This window comes from Falco punctatus, assembly GCF_963210335.1.
Source record: "Falco punctatus genome assembly, chromosome: 4".
Classification (NCBI taxonomy): domain Eukaryota; kingdom Metazoa; phylum Chordata; class Aves; order Falconiformes; family Falconidae; genus Falco; species Falco punctatus.
In genome coordinates, this window is record NC_137583.1 from 84291788 (window position 1) to 84319640 (window position 27853).

Here is a 27853-nt window from a genome sequence, read left to right on the forward strand (position 1 = left end):
TTTTTTTTTTTTTTTAACAATAATTAAGGAAGTTTATGATGCAATACAATGTAATCTAAACACTTCTTCCTCATAAAGTTTCAAACTTTACAGACTGCCCAGTCATCACTCTTTTGAACTCAGTAGCCTGTTTATCGAAGCAGCAGAAGTACATGCAAAGTGATTTTGCAGTGTAACTTTAACAGCATTTGTCATGTACTGGAAAATCACTTAGAAATGGCGTTTCCATGTGCCTCCTGTCTTGGAGTGCAGAGGGTCTAGCATTTCAATAGGATGTGTCAGTAGGCTTTGAAGGTCAGATCTATGTTCTTATTCCATTGAAAATCAAAACATACTGAAGGTTTTTCACATTTCGATTTCATACTTATGCTCACCTTTTTATTTTGTAACTTCTTCCTTCATATTTCTTGTGTGGTTTCCCCCTTCTTCTATTCAGCTTCCTCCTTTTCACCTCCTTTTCCTGTGCAGTTCAAGCTTTGATTATCTAATAAGACTTGTTCTCAAAGTGGAGTTAAGCTGAGATTGAAGAAGTATGTTAGCTCACTGCCCAGAAATAGAAAACGGCCAGGAAACATGCACAATACCTGTGACCAGAAAATAATAAAAATGGTAATAGATGTAACTCTGGAGATACGACACTCCAGAGTTTCCTTGCAGGGGTGCTAAAGGACCACATCTAAGGAAATCTCACTGCACAGCTAAAAGATATTGAAACATTAACTACCCAGAAATATTGACTATGGGAAAGGAAATATTTTGTGAATGAAAAACTAAATTGAAAGGTTGTGCTGGTAGAAATGTAAGGAGGGGAAGAAGAGGGAGAATGACGTCATGCTTCATTAAAAAGAAATGTCCCTCAGAAGAGAAAGTCATATCTTTCACTTTTCCACTCCTGCCAGGTCAGTCCGTTCTCACAGGCAGGGCTGCTGGCCACACATGAGTCATCTCACCGGGACCACACTTTCATCCTCTTTTCCCCTGGTCACCTTTTTCTTGCTGTTGCTCTCCACAATACTGCAGAGTCAGTGCAGTATTGTGGACAGATAAGAAGTAAATTATGTTCATCATGCCAGAATAACAGGTTGACCAGAAATCTGAGGGATAATTATAAGGGTGGAAAAGAAAGGAAGATCTGGTGATATAAAAGGAACTGAGATGCAAAGGGGATAGGGATATCAGCATTCTTTGTTGTTAATGAACGTTGAGCAACAGGCTGATTTAAGATAACTATTCTTCTAAAAGTCACTTTTATGGCTAGAAACTGACTGATATGTATGAATTTATATCTACCTCTAAAATATGCTACTGATCCTGCAACAGATATACAATGAACTCTTGTTTCACCACTTGAATAAAAAAGAGGGTGGCTTTGGTAACCAGAGAAAGTGTCCCAGTTTCTGTGTCTCAACTGATCCTTGTGCTCAACTTCATATCAACAGATTCCCTGTGCTGTACCCAGAAAGGAGTATTTTTAATGTATTATAAATATGTTTAGCTTACTTACAGCTTTATTTTCAAAAGAGATATTAGTGTGCCCCTCATGAATGGAAGTGAGTCCTATAGGAAAATTAAATGGTTTTCCAACAGAAGTCATAAATACTAAATTCTGCAGCAAGCAGCCACTAGTCTTAATATTTGCAAGAAAACACTGGTAAGCAAAAGGTGATATTTTCTTTCACAAAGGCGGGTGCATGTTACTTAAAGATCTGATGCTGAATCTGTGCAAGAAAAAACTTTATTGTGAGATAATTTTTGAAACTCCTGGGGGAGCTGAGCAGCGAAGGGGACTAAAATACAAAGTGTTCACAAGGACTGGAAAAAAGTACAGCCCACAGAAGGCCCTGCAGCAATGCCAGCATTACCTTTGTAACCTGGGAGAGACACTGCCACTGGGGAGATCATTTTGCAGGGTCTGGTATTTAAAAGCTTTGCATCACCATATGAAGAAGCAGCAAAACAAAGCTATAGCATGGACAAATCTCTAGGACCTTTGCACACCCTGCATCACCTCAGAAATAGATAATCCCTGCTTTCCCAATCCCCTAAGAGATCAATTATGGAATTCTTTTGAATAATAAAACATAAGCGAAATTTCAGTCTCAGCTGCTACCTTACCTTGCATTTAAATTGAGTCATCAGAAAGCCTCGCTTACGGCAGAGGCAATGGCACGGGAAGGGCAGAGGGAGTTTATAGCGTATAGTTTATAGTGCTCTAGCTTGGCATGGGTACACACCTTGCACAGAAAAGTTTCAAAAGTCTTCTGATTACAGTGACTGTGGTATTACTGGTTTTGAGCACATAATTCCAATCCCTTCATTTTAAAATAATCTATGCTGCTGCAGAAATACTAACTCCAGAGGACAGTGGTGCAGGGGGTCCCAGGCCAGCAGTAGCTTTCAGGTCACTCCCCACCTCCTACCGAGTCAGTGGCCAGTCCTGCCCAGTGCCCATAATCTGCTGCTGCCCAGGACCACCTGGTTGGTGATGGGCTACACCAGTACCACATCACCCAGCCCACAGCTCCCCTCAGACACGAATATTTCCACATCAATTAGTGCTCTAGGACAGGTTTTTAATTAGTGGCATTTCTTTGTAACTGATGCTGTCTGACACTGCTTAAGGCAGAGGCCATTGTGCAGGGACAAGGAGCTGGTGTCAAGTCCTGTGGTATTTATACAGGAACCCTGCTGTGGATTTCTGTTAGCTCAGGATGATATCAGCAAGTGATACATTTGCTTATTTTTGACATCTCACAAACCATACAAGAAGTCCTTCTTCTGCAGGACTTCCAGGTTCATCCTTCTACCTCCAGACTTTTTTCTCCATGGGTCAGTGCTGTTCATTTAACAGTGAGACAACGCCTGAAGAATGGGGCAGCAGCTTCTGCATTCCTCGAGTCTTGGAGCTTTTGCTTTAGTTTGCAATGCCAAGATATTAATATAGCGTGCAGCCTATCTGACTATCTTCAAACTGTTTGCAAGCAATGTGTGTAGGAACAGCTCTTGTGCAATGAAGCAGGCTTGGGAGGAGGAAAGTGGCTGTATGAATACACAGCTTGTTTTCCAGATCTCACCTCCTCCTGGTAGTGAAATCCCTTTGCAGAATGGCCAGGCTTGCACTTAGGCGCTAGAAGAAAAGTGTGTGCCATTGCGTGCCTGTTTTTTCATTATTTTTTTTTTTTAAAGGTTCATGTTTACCTTGACAGCAAAGGGCTGATGGTGTGGCTTGCAAGCCCTGGTGTGCTGCAGCAGCTGGGATGGGAGACAGGTGTGTTGGCAAAGCCAGGGCTCCCGGCCCCAGCTCCATGGGTGCCAGGGCCCCAGCTCATGCCCAGGCACCTGGGAGTCTCAGAGATCTTCTTTAGAGCCAGGGCATGGGATTACACTTATTTCTGTAACTCTGAATTCAAATCTACAGCTATTGAAATTAGTCACCATAAATTTCATAAAAGTTCAAAAAAGAATTTTTCTGGGTGAAGTACTAAGGTATGTGGAAGTGTTGCATTAAAAAGCAAAGAATTGACTATTTAGATCTCCTTGACTGGTAATGCTTAACCAAAACACTCTGTGGAGAGTGGTATCAATAAAGCAAGTCAGATCATACAGAACACAGTGACGGTTTGTGAGAGGTTAACATCAGGTAGCAAGACTGTTTCAGAAACATCACAGTTAGAACTGACAGTTTTACAGCCTCCTAGAAAATACACCTTTACTTTGCTTAGCTGCACTTCAGAGCCTTCATATATCAGTAAGCCCAGAAGAAAAATGTGGACATTATTGTTTTGTCTAAACAAAAAAGTCTGTTCCAATAACTTTTGTGGCAAAAATTAATGGGACTAAAATGACATGTCAAAATCAATGTGTGCTTAATATCAGTGTGGTGTTGTCTTGTTTTCCTTTGAGTCTGTATGTTGGCAAACACTCATGGGATGTGGAGTCCTCATGAAGTTCCATGGGTTTGGTGCCTATACATAAACTCAGTAATGTAAAAATACATTTCATTAATGACCAGTACTTGAAATAATACTTCAGGAGTATTGGTAAAGGTCAAAATCTTGTATTGTCCCTAGAAAATGTTGGTATATGTTGCTGAAGTCCCAGTGTGGTATACATAGGTCCACTTATATGTGTCATTGCACATTTCAAACTTCTCACTGATCAAATAAATCTTCTGGAGGAACTGTGGTTTATGAGGAAGCTATGCCAATACCAACCAACAGATATTAAGTTCAACAGAGTGCAAGGCATTTTCTGTTGCATTACAGCTAAAATCTCATAACCACCTTTATCCAAAAGAAATATGAGCTTTTAACATCTTTGAGGCGAAACCCATAATAATAGCTTTTTTATGTAGCATTTTTCATTTCAGGATTGCACAAAGTGCTGTGATTCATGGAGCTGCTTTTAAGCCAAGAGAAATCATGATTTTGGTCTCCTGCAAAGCACAGACCTGTAGTTCTTCTACAGTGCCTTGTCACTTGTGGTCGCTGTAGTAAACTTGGAAGAGCCCCATCAGGCAGGTTATACCAGGCTTATTTTGCAAATAGGGAAATCGTGATGTTCCGTTAGCTGTCTGACTCTCAGAACACACAGCAAGAATTAAAATGCTCAAAATAAATGGAGATTAATCTAGGAATTAGTTGTTTTGCCAGCTGCAAAATGCCTAGCTCTTTTCAGACATGCATTTGATGAGAAGAAAACAAGCTTCTGAGCAGTTCCTTCTTTAAGTCTCAAGAACTTGTATGAACAGAATTAACTGTCTTTAACTGAAACTGTAAGAGTAGTGATAGACACTTCCTGATAATATTTTTGGGGGTTCATTATAGTATTTGGATTCCCTGTGTAGTGTTGAGGAGGAGAAAGTTTACTTTCTTTTCCTGACACGCCATTAACAAGCTGGTGGTGATGAAAACAAGTCATAAGGAATGCTTTGGGGAGATTTTATTACATTTCATTGCTATAATAAAATAATGAATAGTAATAAAAGAGAAGCAAATCGAAGAGCAGCAGAAGAAAATGGAGAATCAATGTTGTTTATGTTCCATGCTAATAAAGGGCAACTTCTTTTGTGTTGATTATGCACTAATGATCAGAGTTGTGTGGATAAATATGAAGTCTATTTGGTGCCAGACAGAATGGCACATAAAAAGGGGCTGTCCTTTAAAAAAAATTTATAGTGGAAATGATAAAATTGTAAGGTTCATTTTCATCTACAATGGTGTCTTATTGAGATGCAGAGCAAGATATGTTGTTCAACATTAGGATCAATGAAACATATTTAACAGATCCAGTTTGCTGCTAAACTAAACACAGTTACTATATTGTTCACTAGCTATAGGAAAAATCATATTAATATCAATTTTTTGCATTTGTTTTCAGACTTGGTTTTAGAGGCTATTGCTAATAGCTATATAAAGTGTGTAATAACCCCAATTCTGCCAAGTTCTTATTGTAAGGCTTCATTTACAAGTTTCCCTACAGTCTTTCTAAGAAAGTTGCATGAATGGGGGTTTTTGGTGAGATTTTTTTCATCTACTTTTCTTTGGTAAAGTTTATTTTTGCTGTTGCTGCTTTATCAAATCAGGGGAATCAAAACACCGGAATCTAGAGAAAAGTTTAGGGTTTGTAAGGAATATCATTCCCTACAGAAAAGTTTCCACTGTATTGGGAGAACTGTTCTATTAATTTGAGGAGGTTTTGTCTTTAAATCAGTAGCAGAATGATCCACTTAATTACGCAAGATAATTTCTTTTTTTAGTAGTGCAACATAACGTTGTATATATTTAGACTCCTGAGAAATGTTTGTTGAGCTTTGAGTCAGGTCCTAGGTATTGACAGAAAGACTCCATCTTGTTAAAGGATGTCTTTCATCGTAGCACTTAGTAGATGAAAGGAGTGTTCATACAGGGTCACCTTGTCATTCTGGTTTCTCATCGTTCCTGAAGAGAGAGACTTTTTCAGCTTTGCTGAAAAAGCCAAGGAAGCAAAATGAGGAAATAAAATTACCTGCTTCTTCACCTTGCACACTTACAGACACTTGAGATTAGTCTGCTCTCTTTTATCATGGCAATATATATTTCTGCATACTCCACCACAGAAATTTGTTAGGAATTTTTCACCTGAGTGGTACAAATAATTAAGCACTGTCTTTTCACATTACTGACATTTCTTTCAAGATGATTCTATGCTATTGTTCAAGCTAAAGTACCACATCATAGATTTTTAAGCTTAAAGAGGTTCCTGATTTCCCACAGATTCAATGATGTCAGGATGCCTGGGAAAACTGTAATTTATTCTGATTTGGGTTTAGAGTTTAGGTGTTCAAATTTTGCTTAGTTAGCACTGTATTGATTTTAGCTTCTAAGTGACCTATGATTATGGGCTTATGTTCTAACATTTGAATGTAGATGGAAAAGAGGGAATTACTTTCTCTGTATCAATTTCCTTTTTTGCTCTAATGGCTAGGAAGCCACGAAAATTTTAGACAAGCTGTGTCAGTGTGATTTCAGGAGTGAAATGTTGGCTTCAAAGCATCCAGCTTTTTTCTGAGCATGAAATGCAACATAGCAATGTGACTTCGAACAACTGGTCTTTCATCTAGCCTGCATTCATCACTAGAAGTCTCAGAAACCAAGCTACATACTAAAAACAATTAAGGCTTTAATTTCAGCACTGCAGAAACACTCCACTGAAAGCAATTTACTCTAGGTAACAGGGTAAATTGTATATCAGGCACCTGAAAGGAAGAAAATAAGTTGAAGTATGCCTTTGTGGTTTACTGTGGTTATAAAATGACTAATTTAACAAAGTAGAGCATGAGCAGAAAACAACCTCTATATGCAGTTGAAGAGATATCATTAATGTGTTGCAGAATCCATTAAAATAATATACTGCTTCATGCAGTGTCTTTGGTAATCTAACTGGCAAGAAAATCTACCATCAGCAGCAAACCTGAAGAACACAGGTGAATTTGGCATTTTGCATTAAATTGTGGGAGAATAGTTGTTGTTATGTGGTATGCCAGAGGCCATCAATTGATCTGCAACATACTGCAGACACTGCAGTTAGGGTTTTCATTAAAAACTCTTGTTCAGGCTCTTCAGTATCACACAGCAGTGGGCACGTACATCACCTAGACCTGAATCTTGCACTGCCAAGTTGTTCATGTTCCCATCTTTGCTTTTACTCCTGCTAGAGATAAAATGTGACGTCTGCCTTATAGAATTACATGGCAGTTCTAATAAATGTACTGCTCAGTAACAAGATGAAACCAAAACCTTCCTAAGGTTTCTTGCCCACTTCTGAAATACTGAATTATGAGATCTAACCCAGAGTACAAAAGACTTTGGTTGTAAAGAAATGGAAATGACCTCAAGTTACACAGGGGAGGATTGGATATTAGGAAAAATTTCTTCACTGAAAGGGTGGTCAAGCGTTGGAAGAGGCTGCCCAGGGTGATGGTGGAATCACCATCCCTGGAGGTGTTTAAAAAAAGCATAGATGTAGTCCTTAGTGGCACGGTTTAGTGATAGACTTGGCAGTGCTGGGTTAATGATTGGACTCGATGATCTCAAAGGTCTTTTCCAGCCTAAATGGTTCTATGATTCTATGGGTCATGAAGGCATGAAACAGCCAATATGACTCAGATTTCCTGGTCTGAATTATAACACCTCTGGCTTTGAACCCAAGGTTTCTTGCTTCTCACCTGAATGTCCAAACTAGAAGACAAATAGTATCTTTCTGTGATAGCTCGGTTGTTTTGACCAAAAAAGTTTCTGCAACTTGAGAAACCTTTCCTGAGTTGCATTGAGGCTGGTACATGAAGTCTTTGCTATTGAGTAGCTGCAGCTTGCTCTTCTGAGTCATTGTCTCTCCATATAAAAACTTAAATGCTATAGAGTTGGATTTTGACAGGGTTTTTTCTGCATTTGTTTTAGGGGGATTGGGGGAGTGGGTTTTGGGTTTTAGGTTTTATTTTATTTCATTTTATTTTAATTTAATTTTGGTCTTATTATGCATAGGCACTCTGGAAAAGGTAGAACCATTCATAAATCTGTCTCTCTCACACAGATGGACTTGTGCAGATGTTGTACAGATGTCCATCTTGTTGGAGAAACAAGCTGTTTACTGTGGTCCTCAGACCTCAGTTTTGACCTGTCTTCCAGAGCTCACTGATAGTCTGTTCAGACCAGTATGCAGAATGAGTATAACGTGTCTGCAGGAACGGGTGTTCCTGGGGAATGCAACACGACTTTCTCTCCTCATTTTGTGTCTGTGTGGGAGTGCCAAGAACTAATTTACGCATGGATAACTGAGACTAGCCCACCATCTTCCAGTGACAAGAAGCCAACTAACTGATCAGAAATGGTAGGAAGCTACATACATAGGAAATCTTACATGAGAGCAAAATGTCACTAAAGAATGCAATAGAGCTTTTCAAATTCTTCATGCTTGTCTGTCTGTGTCAGTTCTAGTCACAACCCACCCCATAATGGTACAATATTAGCACTGTCTCACTGCATAAAGATTATCTGATCTATAATAAGATGAAGAAAGATGTGTAATAAGGTTATCAGAGAAGATAATAAATATACAAATTATGCAAGATTAGGAAACTTGCTTAAAATGTGCAAACTTCCCTTAATTATCAGCTGCATTACTGGGGAGCTAGTCTTCCTTGTATCTTATTGTTGCTGGGTTTTGCGTTACTGTAGCATCTAGGAAATCCAGTTATGGATCCATCAAGGCAATCAGATACTATACTAGATATTTCATATTTTGTATCTATAATAATATTCTTGTCCCAAAGGAGCCAGCAATGTAGCAGTTAGACATCTAAGAAGCAGCAGATGCATGGGTATAGAGACAGTAGTCCAAGGGAACAGCCAGATGTAACCTCTCACTCTTCAAAAATAGAGCCAATGTGCTAACATAAAAGAGCATATTATGACACCTGATTCCTTTTGCTTAATATCTCATCTGGACAAGCTGCTATAAAGTTCTCTTGAAATGATGTTATGGAAACAATCTTTCCTCTCTCCTGTCTAAACTACTGCTTCTCTTGAATTAGCTGGGAAAGTGCTTTAGATTTCAGCCTTTTCCAAACCACTGTAATTTCATGGTCATGTGATGAATACAGATGGGATATTTTTGGAAAACAAAAATGTAGTTCTTGGTTTGGAGGCAAGTGGATATTCTCTCAAGTGTCTTTGCTCATCTTAAAATCTAAAAGGCCAGTCAATACATTTTACAAATTCATACACCAAGAAATCATAGGATTATGGAAAAACAGGATTGGAAGAGATCTGAAAAGGTCATCTACCCTGTTCCTTTGTGCCAGGGTGGGACCAGCCAGGTTTGTGGCATTTTAAAAGTGGAGATTGCACAGCCTCCTCAGCAGTGGGTTCGTGCTTACTGGTAGGTTGCTACTGATAATAAACCCACACATTTTCTCCTGCAAGTCCAGCTCACCCAGGTGTTCTGACTTCTCTTGCCATAGTAATATATTAAAATACACTGTATTACAATAAAACTGAGCAACTATCAGTAGGAGATGCATCAACTTTTTAGTTAAGTTCCTTTTTAACACAGTTGAGTATTTTCCTGGTAGGAAAACCAATGCAAGTAGGAAGTGAGGAGACTGACAGTATCTTTTAAATTAACTTTTTTTTTTTTAATTGAGGTGCAACTGAAAAATAGATCAGGGAAAAGAAAATGTGGTACTCAATGGTTTCTGCTGCTATTGTGATGCTTTGGATAAGTGCAGTACTCTAAGTGCATTCTTTTTAGGTAATCAAGCAGAAGTAAAGTTTTCCAAAAAAATTGTTACTGGCGATAGTCATAACTTCCCTAAAACCAGTAGCTTCAATATCTACTTATCTGGTTAGAATCATACCAAATCAAACTAGACAGAATCTTTTTTTCATAGTTTTTGACAACCACTCTATAAAATGTATGTAGAGTGAAGGCTGGAAAGCTTAATGGAGCATGCTAATTTAACAACTAGTGATTTTTATCAGGCAAAATGGCTTTTATATAATGCCCAGATATTTTATTTGTGATTTGTTTTATGAACTCAGTATGAATGCATCTGCAAGAATTGGTTATTTACATGTTCATTCTGGTGTTACAAATTAATTTTATATTAAATAAAATACTTGGAAATATGACAATTTAAGGTTGATATACAGTGCCATATAAATACTTGACCATTGTAGTGAATACTACAGATCTGATGATAAAGGGTCAATTGAGCAAAGCATTTTAAGGATCTTTGATTTCTGTGGAAGTTAAGCTAAACTGCACTCTGAATCTTCTTAACACACTGGTAATTTGGTTAATACCCATTCTGCAGTGGGGAAAATAAAACCTGCTATTTAGCCTAACTCACAGAGCTTGTCAAAGGCAAAAGCAAATTGTCTTCTGCATCTTTCTGCCATTACTATGCCACTTCTCTAGAATAAACGAAAAATCTGCTGAAGAGGGAAAAATCCACTACATCCTAATTGTCAAAGGCTAGCTATTCAGTCTGTATGTCGTAACGAAATAATGAAACAAACCGTGCCATTCTCTTTCCAATTCTGTAAGAGCAGAACAGGGAGACAAAGACTATTCCAGGCTCTAGGCTGACAGGGAAACGGGAGAACTCCGGTGCACTCCTCTGCTCCAGGCTTCCTATGTAGCCTCAGGTAAATCAGTTTTCCAGCTCTAAAATACAGGATAGATCTAAATCCCTATTCTTTGAAGAATTGTGAATAGCTGTATTATGTATCAGATGCTCAAGAATAGGATAGTAGTGATCTAAAAGGTTTCAAAATGATGGTCAGTATGGTGCCATTTAGAAATTTAATACCGGGTAATAATTTAACCTATCTGAAAACATACTTAAACTTCTATATTTGTTAGGTGTTAAGGGAAGGAATATGTCAAAACTTGAAAGAATAGTAATTAGATCTTTCTTGCAGCTTAAGCCAATGAAGAACAGTAAATGTCACCAGTGTAATGTTACCAGAGTGGCCCAAACCACTGATCCCGATCAAGCTTTTTGGCAGACTGAAGACTTAAATTGCCCAATTTTAAGATAATATTTTCTGAAACACAATCCTTTAAAGTTGTCTCAAATTGGTCATTCAAAACCAGCTAGTTCAAATCATTATTCCGCCTTGAAAATCTCAGTCTTCACTTTAGAATGGATCACCATATTTTGATGAATCCACTGCATTCAAAGATCTCTTTATGTACTCTCCTTCAGAAGTGTGGGATGTGATAGTTACTGTAAGCAATTTCTACAGCATAAGTCATAGGGATTGGTTTCAGCTTAGACACAAATTCTGGTACAGTTAAAGATCTGAAAAATGAGTAATGAGCAGAAGGGCTGGCTCAGTGTTAACCTTGTGCAGTTAGATCAATACTGTAATACAGACCCTCAAGCTGAGACAGCATCACCCTTCCTGATCACCCCTACTTACTGCATGCTGCAGTGCATTGTGTAAACCTTTACAGGAAAGGATTTAAAAATAGAAATGAGGTGCAGTGGTTATCTTGGGGCTGGTTCTTGGAAAGGGAAGGTGTTACAGACATTAGAGAAAAATCTTATCCTTTCCTTCTAAATGCATTGGGTGAGAGAATACAGCTATACAAGCTGTATTCTGACACTGCACTGGTAAAACTCTCACTTTTGCAATGTCCTGGCAAATTTAAAAGCCCGAAAGTAGGACCAGACCCACATACTTGATGCAGAATGCAATAGACTGCCTTCTAGCTCTGGGATTCCAGAATTCTTCCAGTGAAGTTGTATGAATCATTCTGCGGTTGGCTTATTGTGGTTCAGCGACTGATCAAACAGAATCATTGGGTATACTCAAAATACTCTTTTCTGGCTATTTCAAAAATAACCCAAAACCCTGCATTTTTTTTCACTTATTTTCCACTTTTGAAAGTTGTGTTTCTTTAATGAATGTCTAAATTAGCCAATTTTTTCTGTTTAGAAAATGTCAAAAAATATTCTGATACTTCAGGAGGGGTTTTTCTTATGCATCCTTGTTGTTTTTCCTAAATTTGTCTTAACTTTCTCCCAATTTTGTTCAAAATTTTTTAATAACTGGGAGACTGGAAGATTTCTATGTAAAAAAAGCTTTTATTAATTATATCATCCATCTTAAAGCTGCATCTAGCTCTTTTCAATGGTCTATTTAAAATATGTGTGTGTGTGCTCAGCCCATTCTTTTGCATTATAATCATCTTAATATCACTGTTAAGCAAAAAATCACTGTCAGAACTGGTTCCACTATTGGTACCCTTGCCAAGCATCTCAATGACTGAATGGACTGTGGGGCTCATTAGGCATCTGGAATGGGCTCATTTCTCATCTGTAAAGCTTGGCTTATCAGAAGGAGACTGGGGAGGATGAAGAATGCTAAAGAGCTTTTTCTTTTGTCACATGAGCCTACTGTGTTATTATCCATTTCATTTCATTAAAACATAAAAATGTATTACATGGCAATTTGATGATTTTAATTTTCATAATGAAACTATACCAAGATGATCCATGACTTTAAAAAATTTGAATCAAAACTCTTAGAACTATGGAAATCATTATACTGATTTCAAATTTGCCCAGTCAGATTTATTTTTTATTTTTTCTAAAGGTAACTAAAAGCTTAATATAATGTAATAAATTATTTTAAAATACTATTAAGGAAATAGTATTAATCTAATAAAACTATATCAATCAAAATTAAGAAGCCATCTTTTAAGCCACTGTAACCACAGCAGAAAACAAAAAAAATTACCTTCAGTAGATCTTGCGCTTTTTGTTTTATTTTATTGTGACTTAAGAATTTCATTCATGACACCTTAATTTGGATTTAGGATTCTAAAATTAAGTTTCTATTTTTGCCCAGATGTATCATTCTCTCTTCAGTCTTTAATCTTATTAATGAAAATGTGCCTGTTATAATAAGGGTTAGTTTATTAAAACTCTTCATCTCTCTGCTTACACGTTCACTTCTGCTACTTGAACTGATACTCCACTCCAGTAATTCAATGCTGAATTTAAATCTATCTTTCTACATAGCTGCCAAAGTGGCTGGTTTTGTTACATACAAATTTCTCATTTTCAATTATATTCTAATTTATCAGACAGAGTTCTTGTGTCTTATTTTTTTTTTCCATTTTTTTGTGGTGATCAGTAGTCTCCACTTGAGAGAAGTTTTCAGTGGGCTCTAGGCAAGTGTCACCCACATTGCTTCATCAATTCTAAAAATGTATCTGACAGTTCACCAAGATTACTTGACAATTATGTGGTTGCTTCACTATCTTTTCTCAGTATTCAACAGAAACTTAAGATATTTAAGAATACCAGAAGTGTCAAGTGTTGTCTATACTAACACCTCTCTACCACAAAAATTTCATAATTGTAAAACAAACCTCAGGAAAAGATGAGATTATCTGGGGAAAAACAGGTTGTAAAATACATTTTATATGCTTTATTTTTACTCTCTGGCTTCTGAGCTTTTAGGTATGTACTTCAGATGTATTTTGTACCCCTTCCTTCGCAACCACTTGAACAGAAATTCCTAAAAGAAAATGTAAACTGACATTTTCTAAATCATAAACTTCTATCAACTCTAGAGAGTTGATAACTGTGCCTTAGGTTCTCCCCAGTTAATATGGAAAACAACTTACTGCCAAGATCTGACTATAACCTTTTAGACAAAGTCACCTGTGTCTCTCTCCTCCTGCCTCTTCATGGGACGTAACTCTTGTGCTCGCAGTGTCTCTGTTCAGAGATGGAGCCAAAGCTGACAAAGGAAGCAGCAAAATTCATCACCCTGGTTAGTGTGTTCAAGAGCCTCTGTTAATCTGAGTTTACTTGCAGTGTAAAACAAAGCATGACCTTCTGGCTTTGCATTTCCATTGTAGGCTGGGGGCAAGGACACTCCAAAGCCATGGCTTCCTTGTTAGGAATTATTAAAAATAATAATTCTTAAATTCCTTTCTTAGAGAAGGAAAGAAAAGGAAAAAATCCTATGAGATTTATTCCTCACTTATTGAAAGTCGACATGAATTCTTCGAAATTGGAAGGGTTGATCCATAGTTTGTAGCAGCATTATAACTATGTTAAAATCTGGCTTTTGGTAAGCACTTAGACCACCTGTGTCTTATGCACTGAGAAAGTCTCTTTCTCATTTGCTTTTGTTTTAGTAAGTACTTCTCTGTGCCTTAAGAAGCAGATTGTTGTTGTGGAAACAAAATTTTTTTTCTGGTGCTGGTCCCAATGGGTCTGATCCAAGTTATAAACACTTTTTCAATACCTGTTTTTGGATTATTTATTCAGTAATATTCAACTTACATATGCACACATACATACATATATATACATTGAATATGAGGCATTGATTAGTCCTCTAAAAATCATGGTCATCAGCCAGACTTCTTAATCATAACAAATGCTGCAAGCGGTATTGAAATGCATACATAGAAAGCTTTCAAAATAGTCTCTTTTCAAGTACTGTTTTATTTGAAATGACAGTTCTTTTCTTATTAAAAGCAAAAGATTCTGGAGTTAATTTAATCATGTTGAATTGTATATAAGAAACAAAGTGTTAAATGTACCTAATTCATTGTAGAAGATGTATTTATTACTTCCTAATTTGTTTCCTCTGAAATAAGAAGCTGATGCAGAGAGCAGCACAAAGCAGACATGCTGAGCAGCAGGAGTTGGCTTTTTGTCTTTGATGGTGCCAGAAGTGTATGCTTTCATTTCAACATCAACAGATAAAAGGTAGTCTCCACTGTCTCTATCTTGAGAGGTCCCATAAAACATCTGTGGCTCAGAGCACTTATGAGGGTATGACTGTAGTTTCAATGTACTCTATAGCTGAAAAAGAAGGCAAGGCTCCTCGCACTTGGGGAACTGACCACACAGTAATTGGCTAGGCTTTGCTTTCAGATGCAGCAAAATTTCATCGCTAGCACCAAATTTGTGTTATTACTTAACATACTAATACTGACTCCTCAGTTCAGTGAGTCTGACAAAGTGCCGTACGACTACAGATCATGTGTAGCTTGTAACCTGTACTGGCAGCTCAGCAGCCAGATAAAAGCTCCGTGATAACACAATGCAAAAATCCTAAGAATAAGCAAGTTACTGAATAAAATGTCATCTAAAAACATGATATCCAAGTCTATCAGTTCTGAAATGCATTTCCGTCACCTCTGCTGCTCTCATTCCACCTCTTCAGAGAGTACCAGCCATATTTTAAAAGCATTGTACAGGATTCAGGCGCTTTTAGTCATTCTGATTCATGTTTTGTGATGTTACTCTGCTCTGCTACAGCATTTTTCAAATGAGAAAGTGCAGAAAGAGACTTGGTTTTCTATCTACATTTAATGACTACCAGTTAGATTTAAAAGCTATCTGACTAAAATAGCGAGAATAAATAAAGGAACAAATAACCCTTTATTTTAGTTACACTGTAGCTGCAATTAGTCTTTGCTACTATTACTGTATTGACACCTTTCACATTGTTTCATTTGATGTGATGTTTCATTCACTAGAGTAATGAGAAACAACCAGCTGTATGTTATTGTTGATAAGGGTCCTGCTAATAATCATCTTATTAAACTGGACCAACAGAGAATACGTGACAGAAAATTTTCCATCATAATTTCACCATTCCTTAATTACCTTCAGTTTCTTTACTTCCTTTCACATAACCAATGTGTAAAAGCTAATCATAAAGAGTGTAGTGATCATTACTAAAACTATATTTTCTAACAAAGAATGTACATTCAACCAGTTCACCAATTTTTTCAAATTCTGTTTGTACTAAAGTATCATTTACACTTAATTGTGTGAATAAAAAGGTATTTATCACCTTGGTTTGTGTAATAAATGCAGCAATGTAAATATAATATAATGAAAATCCTTGTAAAAATTAAGAAAAAATTTAGAAGTTATAAAAAATATGGGAAAATGGAGTAAATGGATCTTTATGTGAAGAAACACACAGTCAAACAGTAACATGTCAAGAACATAAATATTTGACCCAAGCAGTCTAAAATAAAAAGTTTAAGAGAGTTAACAGCAGTATTCTAAAGATCTGTGGCAATTTTGAAGTTTTAGACAGTTTTTTACTTGCTCCTTCTAAACAAGTTCATGGTATTGTAGTCAGTGTTACCTCCTGTTTAGCATGAAAGAAAGAAAGAAAAGAAAAATAAACTTGTGCACAAGGAAATGTATGGCCCAGTCAACATCATCCTGAACTGAGTAGTTGTTACTGGAATTCTGAATTGTTTTAATCTGGATCTCCCACCATGATTCTGCCTCCTTGCTATAGGCATCTGCGGTATTCAGCTTCTTAATTATGTATTTTCCATTGTGTGTTTTGGAGGTAAGTGTGAAGATCTTCATACTACAGGAGAGATATCCTGCCCTACTTTGCTCATAGGGCAAAGCAGAATTATTTTTAGAAACAGAGGAATGATGGAGACACTTTTAACATGGCAAAGCTAAAGGGCTGAGGCTGGGCTGAGCTGCTACCGAGACCTTAACAGGAGGTAGCTGGAAGGTTTAACCACCATAGGTGAGGCAGGTGTGGGTTTAGATGTCTTAAAACATGCACAGTAGTCTCTGAACATAATATACTAATATTATGAGCTTGTAGCATTTTATACCTGTGTTGCTCAGTTAACACTAGTAAATGGTAAGTTAGCACTCTGAGAGGTGGAATCTGACTCGGTCATTTAAGTTACTTGTGGGTTTTATTAAAAGAAGGAAAAAGACACTTGCCTAAGAGAGTCAAATTCATTGCAGATATGAACAGTGAAAACTCTGTTGAGGTCATTTGGCTTAGTTACAATATAAAATAACACAGCCTCCAGTGCTTAGGAAATTTTTGTTCTCTGTCTAAACAACTTTACACCCCTATTTAGAATAAAGAATATACAAACAGTGTGTTCTCTCTTACTTTCCATTTTAATCAGGCTGGAAAGTCTTACCAGGGCCATATGGCATGTGCACAGTTAGGCATCCCTCAGCTGACTTGAGAATGAACAACTGTTACTGTTATGGTCTGTTATGGTGTAAAATTACAAAGTCCATAAAGAGGTAGGTGATGCTCCTTCCTAAACCAGGATATTAAAATTATGCCAAACTGAACATGTCTGCAAAATTGGTCTGCATTTCTTAGGGATTTTTCTTTCCTCAAAGGCACCTGAGAGAAGTGTTTCCTCCTTATATTCAGTGTCTGCAAATGCCATCACAGAATGAATTAAACATCTAGAGATGGTGAGCATCTGAGGTATAATCCATCTGTATTGCAAAAGGCTCGGTCTGAGGCCCAGGTGTCAAAAGCACAACAAGTGGTGTCAATATTTTCTGCTCATACTGGACTTCGTTTCATCCTTCATGAGAACCTATACACTATAGTGTACACTATACACTTCAGGCAGGTAAGTAAACACCAGTATTTTTTCATTACCATTTTAAACATATTTTCAGCTAATTTTACAATATAAAAGTAAGGAAAGTGAAAAAGATCCCATCGCTTTAAGGTTATGATCAGTGAATATTTAGGAAGGAAAAGAGCTCAAAGTGGAACAAATAGAGTTACTGAAAAGTAATTAGTGTGCTTTGCCCTCAGGGGCATTGCTTTTAAATCTTATCTGGTTTACTCTGCTCTTGGCATTTTGCTGCTGACATCAAATGGACACTTTGCAGTTAGTTACCTAGGCTATGTCACAGATGTATGTGTCCCAGAAGAAGCTAACCATATAAAAGCAGCTTAACAAAACCAGCAAGCCATTTATAATGTGTCTCCAAATACCTGCTGGCTTTTGCAATAAAATTCCAATGCAATCATCACAGCTTCCAGAGCTCTGCAAAGCCTACTTCTGGTTTGGATGGCAAAGCAAGTGGCTAGCTTTTTTTGTCACTGATGTAAAATTGAAGCACACTTGCCACAAGACTTTAAAAAATATTTTAAAAGCCAGGGGGGGCGGGGGGGGGGGGGGGGGGGGCACTGTGTGCTATATCATTTCTGTATATTTATGACCACTTTGAAAACCTTGGATCCAAGCTTCATTTAGTATATATTGAAATCACTGATGCTGGGCTTATATACACAGATTATATGCATCTGACCTATAATTACTAGTCATGTGAGTTTGATAAGCAAACTTTTATATCTGTTTCATAAGCAGAAAGTTCAAGAAATGGAAAATTTTGAGGGTATGTTCTGGTATTGAATGAATCAGCCACAGTTTTATGGTACTGTCCTAGGAGGGCTGTAGCTCCTTCCTTAACCTTCCCAATTCAGTATGCTCACTTTGTGTCCTGCAAGGCTGAGATGCCCAGTGAAGCATTGCTTCTCCTGTTTTGTTTGGGCAGCTGCTGCTTCAAACCCTGCTAAAGTGGCAGGGCGCTCAGCTGTAGGCAGCCAAGCCAAGGTTTTCCAGTTGAGTGCTTAAGATTTCATGTCACAATACCTGTACCAGCATACATTGTGCCAACCTTAAAAGAAAGAGATTGTTTATCACCCTAACCACTTTTTCTCTTTTCCCTTGTTGCTTTCCCCAAGAAAATGACACTGTACTTATTTTAATTCAGAATGACCAGACACCTCTTGGCCAAGAAACTGATCCAAGGTGGGATTTCACAAGACAGCTTATGTACTCTGGTACTGAAGGTAGCCAGTTCAACTTACTGAATCAGTAGAGAACTAATTTAGGAAAACGAGGGACAGGTTTTCTTTCAGGTTAGTAAATTTCAGATATTTGTCAGAGAATTGCAAAGGAGAGAGAGGGGCCATGCACCTGTGAGCACTGACCCTTTAATGACTCATTTAGCTGGTCAACTGGAAATGTCCTCTTTGAGTTTTAAAGAGTAAAGTTAAACCTATCCAGATCTCTTGAGAGGCATTGAAGAGGAGACTGGCTATTAAATGCAACATGACACAGGTGTGCTTTCTGATGAGATCTATGTAATGATCAACTCTCTAACAGCAGGAATTTGGGGCATACAACACCTTGGTAAGATATGACAGCAGACCAGAGTTTTATAAGGGGTACAGAGAGATATTTCTGATTTATTAAGTCTGTTAAGCACACTGATTTTTTTATTTTTTTTTTTTATTTTAATTTGCAGCTCCCTTGTGTAAATAAGTGCAACTGTGTTGCCTGCTTTGGAGTTACATGAATGTGTTCTTTCCTTTGAATTTTATTTTGACTTGCCTTGAATGAAGTGCAGCTTCATGGTAAGTAAATAGCTGGAGGGCATTCCTTACACAACCGAGCAACAAATCTCTGTGCTGGAGCACCCTGGGTCCCTCCAAAGGATCTGTAAAGTGAAAGCACTACTCCATCTTCCTGGGTGAGTTAAAGATCTAGTACCTATCTGAGGGAAGACGTTTCTTCCAATAGAAGGTGGTGACCATGAAAACAATTCAACTTGCTGCAAGATAGTGAGATGCACGTTTGGACTCCAGGTCTCCAAGAAGTAGCTCACAGCACTTAGTGAAGCAGGCAGTTCTGGAAAGAGGTTGCTTTTGTTGTTCCTGATAACTTATACTGACAGTTATGTGAGCTCTGACAAGTGAGTCATGGGAGCAGACAAACTGATAGTGCTTGAAACAAGATAGTTGGGTCAGTCTGAACCTTCACTCAGGAAATACTGACTGTCATATGTTCAACATCACAGGAGGAGCCAGTGTAAGAAATGGGTGGGACAATGACTGGGACTAGAATGCATGAGTTTCTGTTCCTTCCTTTCATGCCAATCACTTGACTTATCCTGTGCAGTGGGTCATGAATATTCATGTATGTACAGTCCTTGTTTGAGGACAAGCTAGGTCCATGGTACTCAAACTGCTGTTGCAGAATTAGATGGGTAATGGTACTAAAATAACAGTCATGATCAAAGGGACTATGACAGTCGTAACAGTGGATGCCTGTGACCTTTTCTGCATAGATGGAAAGTATCTCTGTGCCCTTTACAGTTGAATTCTGTAGTTGTTTCAAGGACATCTTGACAACCGCTTTTTGCTCTGACTTTATGCAATGCCTAGCATAACAGTAGTGATGCTGCCTGTTTCTGGATCAGTTGTTACTACAAATAGAACAGTAATAAATCCCTTTGAATACATTGGTCTAAGTTATCTCCTGACCTTCAGCTGCGTCCTATCAGCATCAGGCTACAAATCTCCACTGTACGGCTTTTTCATTGTTTACACCAATATCCAAGATGTACAAAGAGGTGGAAGGAGGTGTGGATGTAATAGAAGAATAATGAAAGACAAAGACAGGGTTATAGTATTATGTATTGCCTTTAAAGTAGTCTTAATGAGTCTTGATGTTAATGTGACAGTGAAGAAGGAAACAGCAAACCATTATTAAAAGACAAAAAAAGAATAGTAAAAGATAATTTTGAAGGCTGAGATGTTGGATGTCATCACTTTAATGTCTGTAGGTATTTTGTAGGTACTTAAACATTTTTGACTTTCCTATGACCCTCTCTCCTTCATTAATTAAGCTGATTACAAATAGAAGCACAGGCAAGATTATGCAAGCAGATTTTGATTACTGTATTGTGCTCAGATATTATTGATTTTCTTGAGGGTAGTACTAGACACAGAGGAATATTTTCTGGAATTGTATAGGAACCAAATAAGGCTAGAAAAAGGAATTCACACTTTTTTATTATTGCATTCATGCATGGAAACTGTGAGGCATCTTCCACTAAATGAAACAGAGAAAAAAGAAATAACCCCAGAATGATGAAGAGACAGTCTGTTTTTTATTAGTCTGTGACTTGAGACAATGGCTGGCATTAATGTTTATTTCCTTTTAAGTCAAGTTGTTTTGCAGAATTTTGGTGGGCCATAACTAATAACATCATACAGGAACTCTATAACTAACCTCAGCAATTATTTCTCTGCCTTTTACTCGGTGCTATGCTGGCTTCCTTTTAGTGTTTGTGTAAGCACTTTTGTGCTCATTATAATCTTACTCATGTGCTGACAGTTTTTCAAAAAGTACCGCCCACAAAAATGTTCCTGTGTACTATATACCAAATGCTGTGTCCTTCTGGTGCACAGAAAAGGAGTGGGGATGGGAAGAGAAAGAATTTGGAATTTTAAGTTCCTTTTCTAAAAAAAGAAAAAATCATGATTTGTGGCATAGGCCATTTAGCACAGGTAAGTATAGGGAAACAGTGTGACTTTTGTAGGGGTTTTTTGTCAGCATTTGCAAGACTACAGTCCTAAAAGTGTAATGCTTGATAACATAAAACTAGCAGAATATAGGTGAATGTGGCTATATAACTAAGGTCTTTTAATATGTACAGTGAAAATTATTATTACTGCACATAATGAAGGGCCAGAGCATCCTTAACTTATATACATCTTTTAATGAGTCCCTTCGGCCTTAACAAGAAAAAGTTGGAGCTAGCAGCAGTGTTCTAAGTTAATAGGTATCCCTGAGGACAAAAATAATTGGACTTGAGGGAAAAAAATGTATGCAAAGCCAGTACCTTTTCTGGAGGCTTGTAGGAGGGTCCGGGTTCAAGATTTCTCATTTAGATTAACTAGCCTGGGATGTTATTTTCCTATATTCAGTGGTATCCATTTTGAAAGAACCAGTCTGCTAGAGAGAACTCATCTGAAATTATATGGTTACAAGAAAGCTGTTCGCTTTGGGCATGATCCAATTATATAGTGAAATATGGAATAATATTTCAATTAATAAAATGTAGTCAAAGTTATCATTGCTGCCCATTCTGGAGATGCATCTGACATTACCTAGAAAAGACTCTTGGATTATTTAAATGTTGTCTTTTCTCAAGACAACCTTGGTGACTAGGTGTCACACAGTCTTGGGTCTTACTTGCATTTGGGTATTACACAGAGAGACAGAGGGACTCCTCTATCAATGTCTTTGTCTGCTAAAGACATTTCACAGCTTTTATTTTTATTGGTCATGTGTACATTGCCAAGGCTGAAATAAAATAATTATAACAGTTAGGATTTCTGCAAAAACATCCTGTCTTAGAGGTCTGCTTGTAAGTGAATAAAAGCATCTCCTACATAGCCAATCTCCTACAAGCTCATCACAATTCATGGCCTGCAGTTACAATCCAGGGTGGCTCCTCTCTTCTGAAGGTCCATCCCACACCTGCACTTGGTGGGGTATCACCAGCTACTCACATGAGTACACCACCAGTCAGGCAGAGTGTACTTTCTTCATTGTGCAGTGAGATGAGTAGATCCCATGTGCAGAGGACGCCACAGTTTGGTTAGGTGATGGATATGTGTCCTTACACACAAGAGGAAAAATGCCTGCTGTATACAGCCTTTAAATGCTTCCTGTGAAGAACCTGTGAGCCTTGCTGCAGCCAAAAGACCAGTATTTCTTAACATACTTTTTCATGATAAGCCAGATAACTATAAAGGCAGCAATACCCAATGGGTAAGACATGAACTAGCCTTTGGAAGAATCCCAGAGATATCCTTTGAGTGACCTTGAGAAAAAGTTTTTCTAGCCTCACTTTGCTTCTTGTGTTTTTTGGCAGTTTCCATTACTGAAGATCACTGCACAGTAGATCTTCAGCCTCAAACAAGCCATTGATGTAGTACAAATAGATAACAACAATAATCATCCAAGTAATAATAACCTCTCTTTTTACCCCCCTCTCTGTTACCTTCCCCTCCTCTCCAGACATACTTTAGACCAGACAAAAATAAACTGTGAAGAGGGCTTGAAATGTGTTGATTGGCTGTTAATATCTTGTAGTGGGTTTAATTACTGTGTCTTCCACATCCTGTACTTTATTATATTTTCCTTCTCTGATGAAGTAACGTGACATGAATTTCCACAGGAGTACAATAGTCCCACAGAACCTCCATCAACATTGTACCTAGACTCAAGTATTCTGAGTTTCTGTGACAGCCGTGCTTATCTTTATGCAATCCAATCTCCAAAGTAAAATCCTGCTTGTTGTAAAAAGTCTTTCAAAAGGACAAAAGCCACGTGAGGTTACAGGCACTGCTGAAAACAGGAGACTGGCCTTAACTAATGTGCTGCTGCTAAATTTCTTGGCTTAATTCATTAAAAGTTGTATAAAATAGCAAGAAACCAGAAACCTGTGAGAAGGTGTCTTTTGCTTAGAGTAAAAATCATCCTTTGTCTTTGGCTTCTGTCTGTTAATGGACAGGACTATTACATCTCTGTGTTTTCTTTTTAATTTTGTCCAGATATATTCTTCTCGCCTGCCTTCAAAGTTATGTGTGGGCAGATTTTTTGGCTGGGGCAGCCTGTGTCCAGGCTGTTTTCAGCCTCATCAGGGGCCAGATCCTGGGATCTATTCCTGAGCAAAGAGCCAAATGGCGGGCTGGGCTCAGGCGCTGTAGCTCTAAGGGGAGAGCATCGCACACAGCTCACCAGGGGACTAGTGACAGGTAACAGCAGGATTTGTAAAAACCCAGCAAGGACCCACAGGCTGTGAGGTGGTGTTCATGGGGCAGTTGAGAGCTTGAGAGAAGCTCATAGAGGTATTTTATGGGTAGTAGAAACCCTGGAGAGCTGAGGGTGTTGGTGCAGAGGGTTGGAGATCAGAGAAAATGGGAGTCTCAGAAAATACCAGGACCTAGAGTGGTGGGCAAGGGAGGGTGGCTGAGATGTCAGGTGGGGTGGGAATCCACACTGAATGGCTGCCAGACAGGTCAAGGAGAGGACACCTCTGGGCAGAGGGGCGAGAGGTTTGGAAGGGATGAGCAAGCCCGGGAAGGCAGGCTGACCGCATGGGTCACAAAGGGGTCTGTGCAACTGATGTACCGATGTGAAGTCTTAACCAGCACCCATGGTGGGAAATATGCACAAGACAGCTCCTGTTCGAGTCTGCACAGCTCACTGTTGTTGTCCCCATCTCAGCTGCATCATCACATCATGGAGCAATACAGGCCTTTCATAGGCAAGTAAAAAACGAGGAAAGGGCAAGGCCCATTTAGCTTTTCTGCAGTAGTTTGGTATCTTTGATACGCAGAATATAGGGACTGCCACTTGTCACCTTGCTGCCTGGAGGCCTCCAGGTAAAGTGATTTATTTGTATGTGTGAAAATGGAGCTTCTGTCCTAAAACTTTTAACAATGCTTGAGGGCATATGGAGCTAACTCAAATTTCCGTTTCTATGAGATAATCCCCTGGCACTAATGACTAAGGTCTGTAATTTATTCAGCAAAATGTCCCAACTCCTTCTTGCTTTGTGACATCTTGCTAGAGCTTCAGGGCTTTCGCTGTTTTTTTTTTTTTTTTTTTTTTTTTTTGGAAGATTGGATAATCCTATTTAACCCTCCTGCAAATGGGACCCTAGGGAGAGCTTTTCAGTTACACACAATTAGTTTTATCAGCAGCATTATTAAACCATCCATTAGCTTGTGTTGTTTGTTTGTTTTTTTTTTTAACTCCTTTATTAATAGCAATAGAGGCTTTTGTATGAAGAATAGAGGGTGGTATTATATGAAATAGTTTCAGACTAATAATAGCATTTCCTACTTGCGAGTAGAACTAAGAAATGTGCTTTCTTGTCTGAGATTTCATTTGGTATCTACCACTCCTTCCCCCACTCCCCACCCCTCTTCTCCTTCATGTTTTTCCCTCAGATGCATGAAATAGGACTGTGCTGGATCCTGAAAGAAGAAAGGTCCATGGGCCAGTCCCATCCCTGAGGAGTCTGGCTAGGTTACCATCTCCCTGGTTAAAGTTTAGGATGGTGCTCCCCCATCAGTGACCCCATTGCCAGAAGCAGCCGGCCGAAGGGTCACAGCTCAGCCCAACCAGCTGCTCTTGGCACTAGAGGCCACGGACCAGGAGAGGGGCCATGGCTGTTGCTGAATAAGTTGATGAGCTATTGCCTGGGCTGGAGCAGAAGGGAGGCAGGGTGCTAGAAAGGAGCCTGCTGGGATGCATGGACTGTGCAAGTCCTGGGTTTGTAAGAGTGGTGGGAGAGTCGGGGTGAGAGCAGGCGCCTGCCCGCTCCAGCACCATAGTCTCCAGGGGTGAGTGTGAGAAACAGAGCGAGTGCAGGACATTTCTCCTTGCTGCATTTTTCAGTATCTGACTCTGAGTTATACAAAGCTGGTGGCTGTACACAAACCACCACATCCACGAGGCACTTTTTTCCATAAATTTGATTAATCGCCTTTCGCACCGATTTATGCTTTTGTCTTGGACAATATCCTGTAACAACACATTCCCCAGTTCCTCACTGTGTGAAAAGGTATTTTTGCTTATTTTTGAACCCATTGCCTGATAACGTCATTGTAGCGAGACATACCAAGCAGTCATTGCTTATTCACTTCCCCCCTGTCACTCCCGATTCCCTTTGTTCTCAGGGTATTGCATTTGACAAGGCTGTATTTTAGATTTTGTTCTGCATTTACCACAAACGTAATGTTTAAAGCTCTGAAGTTGTGGAGTGGAGCTGAATGCACGTCATCTTTGTCTGCTGTCTTGGGACTATTGTGCTGCCATCCTTATTCCTGGCAGGCTAGTTAATTTACATTTTAAAACCTGGGATTTAGAATGGATATGTAAATCGACTTTCCAGTCAGTATAGTAACTCCTGCTATTTAGTTTTAAATTAAAAACCTAATGACAAGTTTAGGATTTAAGATATAGGCTGTATTCCTTGCCAATTTGTACTGAAGGGATCACAAATAACAATTTGATTTGAGAAAATTGAAATGAATGTTCAATTAAAACCAATCATCAGCAGTATTATTTCTTCCTACTGAAGGTTCAGAAGCTTGTGTGAGTTTTGACTGACCCTTTCAAACAAAGATTTGCCTTTTCAAACTTACTTTAACGATTCTCTAACCAAAAGAAAAGAGAAAATTCGAGAGCATATTCTTGTGAGGAGGCCTGGCTTCCCCAGCAAGCTCCACAGACAGCCCTCTTCTCAATAGTGAGTTCATTCTGTTTCTGAAAGCAATATAAGCAAATTACTTTTGCTTATGAACATGCTAAAAGGAGTGTACATTCATCTTTTTAACACAGAGAATTTTTAAATGAAGAAAAATGTGCATAAAGGCATTGCTCATTTCCCTGGTATTAACAGAACCACGATCTTTCACCCTGTGGCTATCTTCCTCTTGTCTTTGTCTTATAAAAGCAAAATAAAATCCATGCAAGATTCCAGTGGAAAATACCATTTTCCTTTGTTTATTTTGTTTAAAAATATATACTGTAAGTTTTAAAAAAATAGATATTATATATATACATTGGCAACAAATATAAAATGACACTTTCTGTACTAGAATAATCCTGGGTTATTTGAATAGCTATATCCCATATTGTCTGTAGACATTTATTGGCAGCAGAACTATCAAGAACAATAGTTATCACCCACATTGGACTAACATTTTCTTTACATATCCACAATTGTTCTAGGACTTCTCCCGGGAATTTAATAGTCTGGTTGGTATCTCACACTAACCTGCAGAATACCATTTGCTACATCGTCTTCCTAGGGGGGGAAAAAAAATCCAACCCCTTTACTGTCCATTTTATTGTCTTTTCACAGGCAATTTTCATAGCTACAACACAAACAGAACAAAACAGCAAAGCTTTGTATTCCTATTTGGTTCAGCTGTCCATAGCTGAACAAGCCATTAGCTGATGAAAAAGCAGGATCACTGGGTTTAGCTGGGAACATGGTATTGCCATCTGCAGTTCTAAACAATAGCCTTTATTATTTAGTAGGTCATTGTCAGCTGGATCACTTGCTGAGTCCAGAAGTACTTTAGGAGTAAGTCTTTAGAGTCAACTGAACATAGCAAAATAGTTTCTCCTTTGGGGCTGCATAGTGTTTGCTTTTCACACAGCTTAGATTTACAGGAAGAATTTGTGAAAATCAGTCATTTTCACAAACTAAAAGACTTAAGAGGCACTTGCGCACTTCTCCCCATTTTTCTGGCCTCAGTAGGAAGAAGGATGGCTGATGCCTTCCTCCCTTTTTTTCCCCTGGATGATTCCATGAAGAATGCCCCTGAACCTGCAGCTTGCTCTTGCAACCAACCTGCTGCCCAGACACCAGCTTGGGAAGTAGCCCTTTACTTATATTTTAAAAGAAACTTCCTCTTCCTCCCCTAAACCTCTGCTTTCCAAAAAAAAACAAGTGAAACTTAAGGGACGGAACATTTCCCCAAACCCAACCAGAGGACTAATGTTATGTGGGGGACTAATTTGCCTTTTCTGTCCTGTCTCAGCTGTTACTAATTCAGAAATACAGCACCGCAGTGTGCCATTAAATGGCAAGGAGCTGAGATGCCTCTGCACTGTAACACCAGGAATGGTCTGCACCTTCATTGAAAAAGCAGCATTTCTAGCAGGAGCGACAGCTAGATTTTTCTCACCACCGCCCACTGTGGAAGGTGTCTGCCCCACTCAGGTGCAGCCATACCCGAGGGAACCATTTTTCCAGCTCTCATGGGGAGGTGGAATTGTAAAGCAATTAGTGAGCACACAAGGTTTTCATTTTCTCGTTTGCTTAAAAAATGTACCTAATCAGAGGTTAGAAGGATGGTGAAAGGGTGTTTTTTTCCGCCTACACATACAAAGGGAACTAGAACTGGCTGACACAGCTCTTTTCCCCCAGGCTGCACAAAGAAATTGGGAAACCTGGAAACTGAGAGTCATTTAAGGCAAGGACCAGCGGCTGGTATTTTTCCTTGTCTCTTCCCAAGGAGTTGTTAATCTCATCCCACTTCGAAGAAACCCAAGAAGGTATGTGTGCGAAGAAACCTAAGAAGGTATGTGCGCAGGCTCATGGGAAAGCTGTTCTCTCTTGACAGGGTGG

The 27853-nt window shown here is 38.6% G+C and overlaps 1 long non-coding RNA gene across 6 annotated transcripts in view; it reads left to right on the forward strand.

Annotated features, from left to right (window-relative positions):
- LOC308062934 overlaps nucleotides 1-27853 on the forward strand; it is a 109325-nt gene continuing 81472 nt past the window's right edge. For 5 of the 6 annotated variants that reach the window (XR_013927754.1, XR_013927755.1, XR_013927756.1 and 2 more), the window contains exon 1: nucleotides 1-27780. This is a non-coding gene — a long non-coding RNA (uncharacterized lncRNA). The remainder of the gene's footprint in view (nucleotides 27781-27853) is intronic. The other variant, XR_013927759.1, reaches the window with a different exon arrangement.